The 18145-nt window shown below is 35.7% G+C and overlaps 1 non-coding gene across 1 annotated transcript; it reads right to left on the bottom strand.

Annotated features, from left to right (window-relative positions):
* Positions 1–910: 910 nt before the first annotated feature.
* On the bottom strand, positions 911–1005 carry Trnay-gua. The gene is made up of 2 exons: positions 969–1005; positions 911–946 (listed from the first exon to the last, which is right to left on the bottom strand). It is a non-coding gene; the product is annotated as a tRNA-Tyr (tRNA).
* Positions 1006–18145: the final 17140 nt, after the last annotated feature.

Genomic DNA, 18145 nt, shown 5'->3' with positions numbered 1-18145 from the left:
TCAAATAAAGAAAAAATTGTAAAATCAGCAGTAAACTTCAATGTTTCTATAAATGAAATAATTAAATAAGTAATCATCAAATATGGTGGCGACTGAGTTGCCTTAATGTTTATCTAGACGGTTGTGGAAGTAATCATAGAAATTCGTAGCTCTCTTAGATGAAATTGCTTTTAATTTTTATCTCAAAAAGGATTTATCGCAGGATAAAATCTCCCACCATTTTCACTGTGAATTATGTGAGTATTACGAAAATAATTCGAATTTGAGGAAAGCATTGGCCTTAGGCCAATTCGTCCAAATTCTTTCTGAAAGAACTCTGTACCAACGCCAACAGTGAAAATAAAAATTACAATTTTAAATTTGGAAAAATAATGCAATTCTTCAAAAAACTGAGGATAAACTTTTTTCTTATATTTCAGAATCTGTTTGAATTATTTTTCTTTTATTTCAAAACTTGTTGTTTCTTTCGTTTTATTAAGTTTTACATTTCTTAAACTATTTTTTGGCCTTCATGAAAAGGGTTTCGTCAAAATGGAGAAAAATTCAAATTTCTTGTTAAAATATATTCAGGAAATTTTTATCGGTGAATAGAGTTCAATTGTGGGAAACAGTAAGATCAGAAAATCTTCTGACATTTCTTATTTTAGCAGCGTGATGGACAAGAACATTTTCTGTTACCCAATACAACATGCTGCAAGCTGCAAAACCAAAAATTCCTACCCCATCAAAGAGTGTGTTCCACTCACATGGAGTTCGGAGAATATTCAAAGTAACTCATCAATATGCCATCTTCAGTTAGTTGAAATATTAAAAAATTGTTGCTCACCACAATTTTTCATCTACTACCGAAACATGGAATCCACTCTAGGTACGGAACCCATATTAAGGGTTGTTCACGGTACAAAAACTTTCCTTCGAGCCGGATTTGAACCAGCGACCTATGGATACCTATGTACAATCACTTTCCCCTACAGTCCACCGCTCTACCAACTGAGCTATCGAAGGCTGAAAACATGAAAGTGAATTCTAGATTAAGAAGTGTGTAAAGTAGGTTATTGTAGAATTATGAAGATTCGACTTGGCAAGATCAGTGTTTTGGGATATACCGTCTACCACAGCGTTTCTTTATCGATTCTGGTTGTGAGTAAGTCTAATGACTAGCAGTTACTACCAGATGCAAGCATGCCCATAGCTTATGAAGATATACCTACTTGACAGTATAATGCGGTATAGGTATTGGTTATTGGAAATCTCTCAATTTATCAAGTTTCTTTCATAGAGAAAATAATTGAATTGGGATTATTCAATCATTAAACATTTCTGCCACAAACCTTGAGTGGAAAAAGTCGCAAGTACCTACTTATATCTCAAGGAGCTTCAAGTATATGCTACTTGGGTAAGATGCAGGAATCATTTTGGGAAAGAGTGAAAAAATAAATTGTCATGACACCAAACCACTTATTGATGGTTTTCCTAATTGGATTCAAGCTGGCATGAGAGTTTTGGACGTTTGCATCGGCACAATCATGCATGATAGTCGTATAGACCTCTCTGGTATAGACTTGCTTAGGTTGTTGTTGATTTTGAAAGCTTGAGGCTAGCTATTTTATAGAACATTAAGGTTAAGAAGTTTCATTATGAGTTGGGGAATAAGTACTTATAACTTGGTCTGAAAATGGATCTACTCAGCATCATTTGATATTTAGGAATTTTAAAAATGATTTTAAGATCGCATTTGGCTTCGAATTATTCTGTGCTACTCTTCATTCTAGGTTATGAGCAAAATTTCATGGAATTTCAAAATGTATGCAAACTATACGATATTACAACTATTAATGATGACCCGGTACTATAGTTCCTAGTAATCACAGTGATAATAACAAGGCAATAATATCTTACATACTTTTATTCGGAATGAGCCTCAAAATAATGACTTGTGACTAACAGGGGCTGCCTTTCATTCATTTCAAAGGAAGGGCTCCACCACTATCTAGATTTTCTTGTGCAACCTTGTTTATATACTAAATAATTCAGAGTATAGGTGAGCCTAGGTACATTTTTGGAATGAGGAAGTATTGCGACTAATTCTAGTGTAGGACTTATGTAGTTTGGTCCTGTTTATTCACAAAAATATAAATTCTTTATTCTATGGTGTCTATAGTCCACAGGACATATCAGCCCACCCGTGATGTAGGCATATTCGAGAAAATATTCAAATTACAGCTTGCGTTTTCACAGTTTCGGTGCTAATTAAAATTTGTTATCGATATTACGGACTGCTCGCGGTAGGTCCGAGCAACTTTTCTAGGCTAATCGCCTAGTAGATTGATAGATAGTAGGAAAGACCCGAAAATTAGGCAACATTAGCATCCAAATTCTCCTAAGTGAAAACCCGAAAGAACGGTGTACAAATTGCCCCCAAAACTGAATTATTTCAATTAATACCGACTTATAAATCACGTAACCCGCAATTAGGTGGCTCCATTTAACAACCTCATAATTATCCGTAATTCTGATAATTTTTTAATCCACTTCAGATGAGGATCCCTCACTGGCCCGACGAAGTCGCTGTCGTTCAAACAGTGTCCGGACAGATGTTAACGTCGTTAAATTAGTGGATGAAACAGACCGGCTTCAATTTTAATGGCTTCATTTTCATAATTCTTCCGAGTTTTCGGCGGAAAATGATGGAAACGTTAATGGTCGGTCGTAAAAAGTCGAATTAAATTATGTAATATATTGGTTATAAAAATTAATATCTCGAAAATGATTAGACTAGGAATTAATGAACAAATTAGGTATTTCTTTCGGTAATGAACTCGAGCAACACTTGATGGTCCTTGTTCATATATAGGGGAGACTAGGGAGCATTGATACATGGGGAGGCTTGATACAGGCTTATATCCGCGATCTGTAGCCGTTTTCAAAAGTATTATACTAGTGATCACTATTCTTTGGCAGAGGGCATTGCGTGACGTTAATCTGTAAGACTAACAGTAGTTTGTTTGTGAAATATTCAACGAAGAGTGTTTCGAGGTGAGAAATTGTAAGTTTTTACTCAAGTTACCTAAGGGTTTTATGATCATGCATTAATTCTTCGGCATAAACAAACATTTCACTGGGAAATATGCATAAAACTACTCAATTTACAGTTTTATTCGCTTTTCAAAATATATGAGTATAAGATGAAAACATAAATCACTTTAAAAATTGCTTTCAGGGAGGTTTGAGACATTTGTCGTGGGGAGGCCTGATACATGTATCATCTTCAAAAAATATTCCGTAGCTAGTTGGATAGGCCTATATGAAGGCGTCTTCACCATCCAACATATCAAAGGGATTTTTAAAAACCGTACAATCCTCATGTATTTAACGAGGCCGACTTTTCTTGTGTGGAAGTGACTAACTGACAATTTCCTGATTTTTCTACACCTATGGGACCAAAGCAAGCCAGTATCATTGCTGACCTATCTACTGAGCTGAATAATCCTCTCGATTACTCTCCAAGTACATCGTATCAATCCTCCCATATGTGGGGAGGCTTGAGACAGTTTGCATGTTTTTGTGTTCAACGTTCTGTACAGGATAAGATGTTTATGTTTTGCGACTTCTATATTTATTTTGTTGAACGATTAATTGAAGAATTATATAATATAAGAAAAGTCCTGCTTCTTCATATAATTCAGTTTCCAGAATAAAAATTCCAAAAAACGTATCAACCCTCCCCAGTCTCCCCTACAGGATTAATGTGAATAAATTTGGAAAATGGCAAAATAAGACGAAAAGTTCTCATGGTGGTAGGTCTGGAAACGCTTCGTGGAAGAGTTACTTTGCTTCAAAGATGAATGAAGCCTTGATTATGAATTTGTTCAAAGTAGGACCAAGATGAACAAATGAAATTTTACATAGTAATTTTCGAAAAAAGATGCACCTGAAACTCATTTTTTCACTCATCCCTCATAGCTAGAGAGGGTTGAAATCGACAACTCCTTATGATTTTCCACCATAACTTTCAACAGGCTGGGAATATCATCATTAAAAATTATGCATTGAGAAGACAATTTCCATTGAAATCTTTATTGTTTTCTGAGTTTTTATCGTAAAATCGTAGTTTTTTCGGAAAAATGAAATATGTCCTTTGCTCTGTTTTTTAACAACCAACCAAAAGCAGCCATGATCTTCTCTCGTAGCTTAGGATGAACTTTTTCTAATTTCGAATGGCAGTTTGACTACCAGCATAAAATTAAAGATTCTCTTCGTTGTGAGTACTTGATTTGTGCTCAAATTATGGCAAAAATTTTTAAAATGAGGAATATGCCGATGTAATGTTTCAAAATAGACTAGAGGATCTAATTTATTCTTTTACGGACACGATTAAAGGGCAATAAAGTTTCCAGAAAAAAATCGGCATTTAGAGACATATTTTTTTATGAACCTGAATGAAAAGTGGTGGAAAATAAAAAAGGATTGCTGATTTCACCCCTCTGTAGCTTTGAGGAATTGAGTTTTAGGTGCATCTCTAATTGAAAAACACCTCTACAAAGTTTCATTTGTTTGTCTCTGTCCCTCTGAAAAAATTAGTCGGCAAATATTGGTGTCAAATAGAAAGTTTTCAATACACTTTGAATCTTCGATTCATCACTGATATTGGAATAGTTTTCCCATTGAAACACCTGCATTTATTGCAGGACTCTTCGTTCTAATGACTCAATAACCAAGTCCTACAACACAACTGCAACAAAATAATATGCTGACAATTTTTTTGGATTGAATGAAATTTGCAGACTTGATGACAAATGGCACTTTAATATGAGCCATTTCATTTTGGTCCATTTTTTCATTGATTCAATAATAGGAGGTGTCATGTGTGTGCCAGTCAGTGATATCCTTAATGCTAGGAACATCTGTTAGAGAAAAATATATGAAGACTTCAAACATGTGGTAGATCTAGAGAGCTTCTTTTTTCTGGGTTCAATTGATTTGCCGAATGAGTATGAACAGAAATTTGTTGAGAATCGTCTATGGAGTAAGATTTATTTTGCGCCCTTCAAGCTCTATAAGAATGAAGTAGATTTCAACTTTCAATTAGCTCAAAAACTTTGGTTGCAGTATCCCGGAGTTGAGTGAGGTCATCTCCACTTTCTGTAGTCATTCTACAATGACTCGAAGCTACACCAGCCAAAACCGAAAGCAATATCACATTTTTATTACAATTCATTACGTCATAGATTTGAATTCTTGATCCTCTCCTGAATTTTGTCTGTTCGTTTTAGGTTTTATTTGAATTTCAAGATTTCATTTGACAGGTTTTGGATTGTTCGATTTAGGTATAATATGAAAATATGTACCGTTTCGTTCTATAATTTAGTGCCATTTTGAAGGTAGCTTCATAATGTTTTTGAATCCAGCTTTTTGCAAATGGTTTAAAAACAATTTAGGGTCAACCTATAACTCCTTGGCGATGCTACAATTGCACATTACTATATTCAGCCTTGATAAACCTACTTCACATATACGATGATGTATTGATATCTAGTTAGCCTAGACCAGTTTCATGCATAAGAAGAAATATTGCGTTACCATAGCAACGAACAATTACTCATCAGAAGTGTCAATGTGGAGTTGAGGACAAAAAAGTAAACCAGAGTTACGCAATAAATTAAAAGAAAGAAGATGTCGAAAAATTGTACTATCGAGCCATCATCAAGTACCTGTATTTAAAAGGGTTAAGAGGTGAGCAGATTTACGAAGATATGCTTAATATACCCTTGGTGATTAATGTCCTTCGTATGCGACCGTGAAAAATTGGACTGCAAGCTTCAGAAGAGGTGAATTTTCTATTTAAGATGATGACCGATCGGCCAGTTTCTGTTTCAGTCCCTGAAAATATCGATGCAATTCATGACATGATTTTATCAGACCGTCGAATTGGGCTAAAAGCTAAAACAGATACAAATCTGAAGCACTGAATATTTCATACGAACGCGATCATCATATAGTCAATTTGACACGAGAAAAATTGCTGCAAAATGGATCCCCAAATGTTTGAATATTGACCAAAAGCTTGCAAGAGTAGAAGCTAGAAGCATCGGTTTCGATCTGTGCTCGATTCGAAAACGATGTACACTTCTTAAACTTAAACCGAATTGTTACTAAAGATGAGACTTGGGTACATTTCTACGATACAGAAACAAAGCAACAATCGATATCGGTGACACTTCGGTTTTCCAAGACCTAAGAAGTTTCGTGTCCAAAAATCTGCTGGAAAAAATCTTGCTTGTTTACCATGGAGTAATCATGATTGATTTTAGATCCTCTACGGGAAAAAATTGAGGAGAAAAGAAGCGGAAAGCTATCCAAAGGTGTTTTGTTTTTGCAGGACAACGCCCCTGCACACAAATCTCATTTTGCCATGCAAAAAATTCGTGATTTAGGGTTTGAATTACTAGAACACCCCCCTTATTCACCAGATTTGGCTCCATTCATCTCTTTCCTGAACTGAAAAAAAGTTTAAAAGGTCGTGAATTTTCTTCCAACGAGGAAGTAATAAAAGCTGTGGAGGTATGGTTTGCAGAGCAAGAAGAAACATTTCTTTTGAAAGGTCTAGAGACGTTGCAGGTTCACTGTAATAAATGTATCCAATTAAGAGGAGAATATGTTGCGTAATAAAATATTTTGACATTGAAATTTTGTTTGGTTCTATAGTAGGCTAAGAATTTTTCAATATATCCTCGTATATCGTATACACAACGACTGATGTTCTTGTTAAAATTTCCCTTTTTTTTTTCACAGAATGGATTGTTCTCTCAAATATCACATAATATTTGTTGTAACTCCTCAGCATCAGGCAGTCTGGAGCCATAACTCCAAAAACTGGTGCTACCAAAGCAATCTGGTTTCTTACTCAAGGTATAATGATCAACTCAAACTTCACAACAGTTTTGTAGGTTCTTAGATATTTTATTGATTTTCTGAGGTGAATCTTTGAACACGAGTTCAAGAGATGTTTTATGAGTCAAATGTTCGACAGATTTCTAGGGTTTTTTTTTCAGGACCCGCCTCTGCGACAACGAACAAACGTCGGCGTTATGACGGGCGGACATCAAGCCCAGTTAACGACACACAATCATAATTGCGACTATCAATCCGAAACGGCTCGGCCCCTCGCTGCACGGCCCTATTAAAATGATTAATTCGACTTGTTTTTCCAGCCGCGCCGCGGACTACCTAAACGCGACTTCTATATGTCATTAAAAAATATTGTTTCCCCTTTAAATCCCGTTGCTGGCTAATGTTTTCATGCAAAATACCCCGATCAATCACGGCCATCATAACTCGTGAGAAATAAAAATTATCGGGGCCCTTTACTTTTTTGCCGGCCACGCCAATCAGGTTTAATGGAAGGCGATTGGGCTTGCGTATCTTTTTCTGACGCTGTCCGGAACGGACGAAAGGTGTTCCAGGCGGGGGGCTTATCGCGAATCGAGCACGGGGTCCGGGTTTTATTGTTGTGGTCTATCTGTCTTTCCGTCACGCTAGACGAGATCCCGATTGTGAAATAATGGGTTGGGGGGAGGGTTTGTGGGCTACACTTGTCAGGATCAAGGATTCGCTGTAGGTCGTGCACAATCCTCGAAATGTGTTTGGTTTATATCAATTATGAAACGAACTAATATTCTTCTTCTTATAGTAGACTCACCCCCGGTTTCACAAAGCTTGATCGGTGAATCAACGCTTGATTGCCGGATAAACGTCAATTTGTTTTCAATCGATAATTCAGTTATGAGCATTCAGAATATCATTCCCGCATCAAATTATGATCTATATACGTCCATTCGATGATTCTCATTTGCTACTTCCTCAATATATTCAGAAATTAAAGGGTTTCAGTGATTTCGTTTTGCAAATCGAGTGACTGTCGAGCAATCAAAGTTTTCTGAAACTCGCTGTCAAGGTCTGTCTATTGTGAACGCACTCCTACCTTTTTCTGTTCCTGTTCCTGAGAGATAGAACTCCAGCTTTCTCTCCATCTTTTAGGTGGTCTTCCCAAAGAGCGTCCGTTTGTTGGTTTTCCCTCATTGTGGATGTTAGATATTCTGGTAACTGCCAATATCCCCCTATTTTCCTTCTTCAACGATCTAAGTAGTTTCACTAGGTATTTGCTTTACATTACTTACATTACTTTGGAAATGTTGTATTATCACCCCAAGATGCAGATCATAATCCTTCTCATGTATGGCATTGACACAGAGTATTTTCAATCTCTTCTTGCTGTATAAGGGTAGACAAAATTGGTGATACCTGAACTACAACTTTTTAGCCCAACGAGATAGAGGATAATGAATGTGCCTTTCATATCGTCTTTTTTCGAAGAACTAATAATGCTACCACTGCATTCCTCTATCTTCTTTTGTTTTTGAGTTATAGGCCAAAATTCAAATTTGGGCGATTTCAACTTTGGTCATTATCTCCATTTCTGTTTGTGCTAGGATGTTGAAAAGATTATTATACAGAGACTTTTTTGATAGCAATTTAGTGGCGTACTATGATTTTTTTTTTACAGGTTTATTTGCTGAGCTTTAACATAAATTTGTGTTTTTTCTTATTAAAACAGCAGTTTAAAATGTTATAGCTCACCAAATTTGCCTGTTGGGAAAAATCATAGTAGGCCACTGGACTGCTATCAAAAAAGTGTCTGTATAATGTTTTCATTTCAACATCCTAGCACAAACAGAAACGGAAATAATGACCAGTTGAAATCTCAATTTTGACCTATAACTCAAAAACAAAAGAAGATAGAGGAATGCAGTTGATGGCATTATTAGTTTCTCGAAAAAAGACGACCCGTATGTGCAATGCATTTTCTTCTATCTTGTTGGGTTGAAAAAGTTGTAGTTCAGATATCACCAAATTTTGCCCACCCTATACATAGTGCGATTGTGAGACACCCAAAATTTCCAGATTTTGGCTAACAGAGTTTTTCATGCTGAATGGATTGTCAGTTTAACTCTTCGGGATATCTTTGGCACTTTTGGCATACCATGCCTGGCTATGGAAATATGTCCATTTTATGAAATCGCTCTTTTTTCAATTCTGCCTATAAGTTGGACATTTCTTCGCCGACGATGGATTTATGGCTAGTAGTATGAAGTCAGCATCCTTAGTCTTCAAACAACTGGCACAAGCTTTTTTTTCTCTTGTTCTTCATATTGTACAGAGTGTGAATATAGAGAACCGGAAAATTTACGTTTTTTGACTGAGAATTCACAAAGAATGCGGGTCTTCTGTCGAAAAACAATAACAACATGCATCAAGGAATACCTACTCTGGAATGAAAATGATCAAAAGCATATGTGGTACCTAAGTCACATGGAAAAAAAAACCTTACTTCATTTGAAATTTTCTACAGTTTAGTTGAGTTTTATTCAGAGGCGTTCAATTTGGAGTTGAGTAAAAATTGCATTTCCTCAACATTTGCAATTTTTAACCAGAAAGTTTCTGGTTGACGTTCCTTGAGAAAAACTCTAACTTCTTCCAAAAGGGGTTAATGTTAGGGGATCTAGGAAGAAATTCACTACGGTTATAGGACTGTACTAATTACGTATTATAAATGCTCGATCACGCTTTCCACCATCGCCCACAAAAACAAAATCCGCACTCCATGTTACTTTTATAGCTTTAGCTCTGATAGAAACCATAGAGAGATTTCACTTAAAATTAAATTTATTTTTTCTAATTATATATCTCCTTATGGACGTCAATTTAGGTGATTATTTCAAATATCTGACGGTATCTGTCAGTGTTATATGAAAATTACCCCAAATTTAATAAGAAAAACAAAATTTCCTAACATATAGCGGTATTTCTATAGCAAAGTAATGTGAAAAAATATCTCTAGATAATGATCGTAAAGAAAAACTTGATGAGGCATCTCAATATTTCTGAATTTTTAGCCAAAAATCTGAAATTTTTCGCTTCTCTATGTTTACTCCCTACACAAGAAGAACTTGAAGAAAAGTTACCCTGCGCCCTAATTGTGAAAAATCCAACATCGGCGAAGAAGTGTTGAACTTATAGCAGGAACATTAAGAAAAGAACTTTGAGAGAACTTTGAGATTTGAGAGATCCTCTACTATTTCCAAATTCGAAAATTTTTGGCTTACCTGCATTCAAACACTGTACAACAAGAAGATATTCAAAGAAAATACCTTGCGTCAGTGGCATACAGACAAAGGACAACACAACACATCTCAGGGAGAAAATCCAGCATTACCAAAGAAATGCAAAGTTATACTTAGTGAAACTTAGGTAATTTTTTAGCTCCTTAGCTTATACCCTCCACCCTGAATGTTGCTCTTATCTCATTGTTTCTTACCCTGTCTCTAAGTGCTATTCCTGCGATTGTTCATTTACCAGTTTACACCGTACTAGATCTTTCGATAATATCATACATTTTATTCTCTTGATGGATACTTCATGTTTATGCTCATGCTGATGTATTTGTATTTGTCTTTGTGAATTGTCTTCTGTTTCTGCTAAGAACACTACATAATTCTCTTAACATATCATGGTGATTGGTTTCTTGTTCAATTTGTAACCCCTGTTCATTGTAATCAATTTATGTATTATCACGTCCATGATAAGTGGTCAAAACTTAAAGCATATGGAGCTCACGAAAACTTCATATTTTCAATATAGTGTATCAGGTTTTATGGATTTCGGATCAAAAATTAAAGAAACAACACGGATTTTCCCACCACGTGTCCATTAGGGTAAAACCAAACACGCCATAAAAGTATCGTCAAGAAGGCCTGTCTGAGCAAACGTCTAGGTGTTTCGCCGCCAGATTATCTCTCGATCGGCCTATTTGTCCCCAACCTCAGTCTTGCAGGCCTCCTTTCACAAGAACCGCCGCATACGTCGATAGACACGCTCTTGAAGATAGCGGCGCTACAGATAACGACAGAACAACACCCTTTTAACAGATGTCTGCTGCCGTGTAATTACCCCCATAAAACGGCTAAAAACCAGAACCCGACTACCATTCCGCGCTACCAGAATATTCGTTGGCTCATAAATTCTCTTAATAGATTGTTAAAGGGCACTGCGACCCCAGGTCAACTCCATAAATATCCCGGGCACTTGGAGTTGGGCTGAGGAAATAATTAAAAAATTTCAACCGGTTTCGGGGCTGTTTTGAATTTGGAACGTGTAGATGCGGTTCGACTCCTGTTTTAATTTGGTGTGAGATTGGAGCATTAAATGAGTTCTGCCGGATAACGTGGCTATATTAGCAGAGCTTCTCTTAAAAAAATGGGGCATTCTCTCTTCCACGATTTTCTATACTCCAAATGTATACTCCATTCACTTTTATTTTAGCAGAAAACAAAAAATAGTGCACCTGGGCCAGACAACATACCATGGACCATAGTGAAAGCACTAAACGAAAAAATACACAAACATCTAATGAGTATTTATGAATACTGTCTGAATAACTCTATATTCCCAGAAATATGGAAAAAAGGTCATATAATTAATATACACAAAACGAGTTCAGACTCGAGCAAGGTTACCAATTATAGGCCAATAACTTTGTTGCCCGTGCTGGGAAAGCTTTATGAGAAAATAATTAAATCCATACTGGAAAAACATTTAAACAAGTACATTCCCAATTACCAATTTGGCTTCAAGGAAAGGAATTCAACAAACCACCCACTAACAATATTGGTTTCAAATGTGCAAAATGCTACTCTCAGCAAACTGAAAACTTCAGCATTGTGTTTGGACATACAAAAAGCATTCGACAGCATGTGGCACAAGGGACTACTTTTCAAACTGAACAAGATAAAATGCCCTGCTATCTTAATAAAACAGTTTCTGGAAAACAGAAAGCTGACGGTAAAAATGAACAACTCATTTTCAACATCTTTCTCTCCAGAGCAAGGAACACCACAAGGATCTCCACTTTCCACAACACTATACAAATTCTATGGTTATGACATCTACCCTAAGACCACAAAGAAAACATACATATTACAATTTGCGGACGACACAACGTTGATTGTTCACGAAAAATCTCTAGAGACTTGCATGCAAGCACTACAGCTTCTGGTAAATGACATTATCAAATGGTTCTTCAAATGGAGACTAACACCTAACCCAGCCAAATCACAACTTATAATCTTCGATCACATAATTTCTCAAGGATCCCCACATATAATCATTAATGGTACGACTGTAACACCATCCCCATCAATAAAATACTTGGGAGTCCAAATCGATAACAGGTACAATTTCAACAGACACACAAAATTAATTAAAAAAAAGACCATATCTAGAGCGAAATATTTTGCAAAGCTAACCTATAAGAAACAGGGTATCAACATAAAGAGTGCCACAAAAATATATAAAACTATATGTCGACCCTTACTGGAATACGCCCATCCACTGTTTGCCAATTGCAAAGCCCCAGCAATTAAAAATCTGGAGGTGGCAGAAACGACAGCACTGAGGACCATCACTAGAATGAGGCACCCTAACAGTGTTCTGCATAATCCCCCAAACCACCTGCTTTTCTCAGCAACAGGAATTGAGCCAATCAAGGAGAGGATCAATAGGCTAAATAAAAAATTTTATTCTAGATTGTTAGAGTTAGAAGAAGTGATCCCCCAATATCATAAAGATGCAAACATTTCAACTAGAAAACACCCAACAGAGACTCTAATAAACAAATTAAGTAATGTTTTATGTTAATATATAATTGTAAAATTTTTATATATTAAAGTGTAAATTTATAGGCTGAAGGACCTCAGGTCGATGGCCAATTGCTTATATGCTTATATGCTAATATTTGCAATAAATGACTGTTACTACTACTACTATTTTAGCAGTCGGTTGGCCATGGAAATTTGCCACATTTCACTCTGTATACTACGAAAATGTGGGGTTATGACGCTTGTCAAAACATTTTTGGGTTCTAAATCAACACTATGTTGCCCATGCCTCTCAAAAGTTTCTGTTATTACGTATTTTTATCGCAATGTCGAATCTCTTCGGAAAATATGTGACGAACATAATTGAAACTTATACAAACTCATTGAAGACATACCAAATCCAGTTATTTGCATGGAAAATACAAGAGATCAGTATAATATCATAATATGCACTAGCTTGAGGAGAGTTAATGTTCGTTATCTTCTTTGGCTAAAGTTTGAATACGTTACATCAGTTGTAGATTTCAAAAATATGAACCCGAAGGTGAAATGCATATGATGCAGTGGTTGGGAATGGGTATCTCCCGAAGGAATTAACAGATAATTAGGTACAAGAATGTTAAATTATTCAACAGAAATCATCTTGCATCAATATAAGTAAAAGGAATTAAAGGAAGTTTCAAGTCAAGATGAACTTCATCTTTGAACAAAAATTTCACATGAATATACAATTAGCGTGACAACTGGCGCGTATTTGTGGCCGTTCATCTTAATATATTGATATAATAATAATAATTAGGTATTTATTGGTACCTTAAGACACTTACAATGTATAGGACAAGTCAAATGAAAAATATGTGATTTTGTGGTAGAAAGTAAGAAATTGAATAATTTTTTTTTTACAGTCGGAAAAGTTTGATAGGTGCGTGGTGTTATTTAGATTTATTGCTTTTCTTGATTGATATCGTTTCACAAACGGTGAGCCTTTTTAATAATAGTTGTAATAGTTTCAAGAAAACATCTGTTGAGTACGCTAAAAGGGAGTGCGGGAGACTTGACCCATGCTATGGTCGGGAGACATAATCAGCGGTCCAAGTTTTCCGCACTGAGCTACGATAATAGTTTGCTTTCAACAAAGGAAAATTGAATAATGGAAATAAATATAAAAAATATACAAAGGTTCAAAAAAATAAAAAACATCTCGGAAATAAAAGAGAGAGACTCTGAAATAGAAAATATGTATTTCATACGCTGATACATCTGATGATGAAAATCTTGACATAGACAATCGTTGGTCATTGAAAATTGTTTTCTTTCAATGTTTTTCCTGATAAACAAATTTATGGTTAAGTCTCTCTCACCCCCTATTCAACTCTCCCATGGGTTAGGGAGACATGAGCCAATTTTCGGTTCCTAAAAAAAGAATTGCTGTACTGAAAATGTTCATCTCACCATCACTCTACTATTATCTATCGTTACCTATTTGGGCATGGTATCTTCACGCAAAAAAATGAGTTGCTACCATTTACAGATACAACTCTACCGGAGTCCTCATACTTGAGAACCGAGAAGGTCCCATCAGTACCGCTTTCTGCATGATCATGTAAGGATCTTCGTCTTGGGTGTATTGGGTGTACGAGCAATCTCCCAACTAATCAACCACAGCTACTTCACCAGATATTCTCTCCGTCTTTCTGCCTCCATACATTCCAATCTAACGATTTCTGCAACATTTCCAATTACCTATGTATAAGAACGTCAAGTCTTAAAAGGATTATTGAGCTTATTTTGTTAGGGTGGTATCTACGGTTCCCAGAAGTGACTTCCGTACATGGCTAATCTTCCAATTAGGTAGAGAAAATAACATTTTTACTGGTCACATCCACACATTTCCCGAAAACGTGCCCTCGGAGTTAGCTACATTAAATACGCCGGGGGTGGTAAAAGAATCCTCAATCTAATTTCAGCGAAATCTGATTGGAATTCTCTTCTTCCCTTGCAATCACTCATGAGGAAATGGGGCTTTATCTATGCTCGAATCACGTCGGTTAAAAATTGATTCCAAACTTCCTTCGTTTTCGTATATCTTGATCAATAATGAACTGTTAAAAAACGTGATGTTGCCTTGTCGATGGAGAAGCTTATACTGGACGAGTCTTTTAACAGTATATTCTTGAGGTCAAAAGAAACACTTTTTTCCGATACCATTTTTTCCGAATGTGCACTGTTTGAAAGATACAGGATGTTGAAAAACCATAAAAAAAATGTTATTTTTAGTTCTCACAAACGGTTTTATCGAATGAAATGAATTTCGGAATATAGTTTTTCATTTATTATCCTTTTTGAGCACAAGATATCACCCACGTCTTCCAGTATTCTCATTATGACCATTACGTACCATAAAAATACCAAAAATTCAAAGAACCCAACTCTTGAAAGTAAGTGGGACGCTATCTAATGAATATTTGAACGTTTTGTAAAATAGAAGTATAGATACTTCATATTTTTTCGTATAAAACACCGTTTTCGAGTAATTTGATGTTCAAAAATAAAAAATATCTGTGATATTCGGAAAATTGGTTAATTTGGGTGAGTGCAACTATGTTTAAAAGTTCCAGAGTTGTGTAGTGTCATAGATTTAGCTTGTTATTCTGAAGGGAATTTTGTTTCTCTAGGGGTGGCATAGCTCATTATGGAAATTTAAAAGGGCTATATCTTTTTATCAGGGCCGAATCGGAAATAATGGTGTAAAACAAAGTATTTCTTTCGACCTCAAAAATCTACTGTTAAAATATGTGTACCAGTCGAAATCTCACACTGTATATGTTTTTATTCACCTCGAATATAATCAATTTGAGACTTCCCAAGCTAATCAATCCCATTTTTATCGATTTTGATTCATCATTTCTAGCTTTTCAAGAAAGACCGTTTTTCAACTTCGTTTGAAATCCATTGTGCAATGCACTGTTTCAGTTAATGAATGGGGGTGATTGCTTATGCCAAATGGTTCCCTCGCTATTCATATAAGGAGCAATAGGTTAGGTTATAACCCATGATAATCAGTTTCTCCTTCTTCTTCAGCCATATCTGTCCATTACTGGAGTTAGAACTCTTTCATATTTCACCATGCAAGAAATGAATTGAAGTACAAATGAACAAATGAGGGTGAGTATTAACTTCGTCATTTGTACATACCCGATGAAAAATGCACGATTGTTAGATGAATATTTTGAGAGATATGATGAGATATGAGCTTGAAGAATTGCAGATTTAGGCTAGAAATAAGATTGAGAAATGGGTCAGCTTTATGTGCACATAACTGATAACTCTGCTTGTATTAAAGATTCAAAATAGATTGTATACTTTTTCATTTGATCTGATAATCGTTGAAAATAAGGAGACCTTGAATATATTTTTTACTGGTTGAACATTGTCGACGTCGTCAAAATGGAAGGCTAGCTAGTCCATATTTTTTCTAAGTAAATGGAGCAATGTTAACTTAACTTCTGAAAGATACCTATGTAAATTTGCTGCAAACTTTTGTTCTTCCTCTTTTGGGAGATAAGGATAGAACGATGGCGCCACAAGACATATTGCAGGAATTTCTTTACGAATCGTGGAAGACTTTCAATACCTGTAATAGTGATTTCAACCGGCCTGCGAGATCACCAGATATAAATACCTCTGATTTTTTCTATGGAGCTTTTCAAAAGCTCCAAAAAAACTGCGAACAGAATGGAAATTCTGATTTTTTCCTCTCTTCCCTGATTATAATCACACCGACCAACGAACTTTCTATAGGCATCGAATAGCTGATGGATATTCTCTAGCCATATTTCACACATCGAATTTGCATGGCAGCCAGTGAATCAATTATGCCGTCCAACCGCTGTCCTCAAATTATTTCGAAGCTCATTATGAACTTTGTAATGCGGGAAAGGTAATTATGGCGTGCAATTCTAGCGAAATTAATGACGCCATTTTGTCCGGGCCGCTTCCGAGATAATGACGCGGCGTATCTAAATGACGGTCCTTGCATTATTGTGTGTACATATTCGAATTGTTTATATGTTTATCTCGAATTTCATCGGGTTCGCGACGCCATTTTGCAATCGTTCTTGTAATTGAATAGCGTGCCGTGTAATCGGTAACGACATACGTTTCGTTGTTTGCGGTCGCCTTTTACAATACTATAGAGTCTACAGACTATATCGTCGCTGATATAAGATATCGATTTGAAGCCATGGACTGTGGGATACACATTAAGTCAAAGTCTAGAAAATCTTAGGAAATATTAAGAAATTATGTTCATTATGTTCTCTTGGAAGCAAGAGCTTCGGGGAAGTGGAGTACCGAGTGCCGAGTACCTGAATTGGCGATCGCTTTGTTCAAAAATTTGAATTAAAAATCAGTTTAAATACAAGGTGATTCCAGAGATCGTCAGATTTTAGATTTCAGAAGAAGAATGGTGAAGTTTTTGTACATTTCAAATCAGTTACGAAGAATAGAAGGTGAATTAACTAACCTGGATATAAATCTAACCTCAAAATTAAAGGATTTACACAAAAAACAAATCTGTTTCCCCCAGAGAGAACTTTTTCCACCTACTTAGTTGATATAGGTATACTTCATTCACTTTTATTTTAGCAGTCGGTTGGCCATGGAAATTTGACACATTTCACTCTGTATAGTACGAAAATGTGGGGTTATGAAGCTTGTCAAAACATTTTTTGGTTTTAAATCAACGCTCCGTTCTACGTAAAAGTTTCTGTTATTACGTATTTTAACACAATGTCGAATCTCTTCGGAAAATATGTGACGAACATAATTGAAGTTTATACAAACTGATTGAAGGCATACCAAATCCAGTTATTTGCATGGAAAATACAAGAGATCAGTATAATATCATAATATGCACTAGCTTGAAGAGAGTTAATGTTCGTTAACTTCTTTGGCTTACATCATTTGCAGATTTCCAAAATATTAACCCGAAGATGAAATGCATATGATGCAGTGGTTGGGAATGAGTATCTCCCGAAGGAATTAACAGATAATTACAAGAATGTTAAATTCTTCAACAAAAATCATCTTGCATCAATATAAGTAAAAGGAGTTGAAGGAAATTTCAAGTTAAGATGCAACTTCACCTTTGAACAAAAATTTCACATGAATAAACAAGTAACAGGGCAACTTGCGCGTATTTGTGGCTATTCATCTTAATACATTGATGTAATAATAATAATAAGGTATTTATTAGTACCTTAAGACATTTACATTGTATAGGACAAGTCAAATGAAAAATAGAAAAATCCATTTTAGGGAATTTATTCTCCGATGACATTTATCGAAAATCCTTTAGTAAACTTTCTTTGTCATCCTCTTCATTCACAATCTTTCTGATTGTGGAAATATCCAGCTGAGATATAAGTCGT

This window comes from Coccinella septempunctata, chromosome 4 (genome assembly GCF_907165205.1).
Source record: "Coccinella septempunctata chromosome 4, icCocSept1.1, whole genome shotgun sequence".
Taxonomy (NCBI): domain Eukaryota; kingdom Metazoa; phylum Arthropoda; class Insecta; order Coleoptera; family Coccinellidae; genus Coccinella; species Coccinella septempunctata.
Note: the sequence above shows the minus strand (reverse complement) of the source record. Positions and strands in the feature narration are given on the sequence as shown.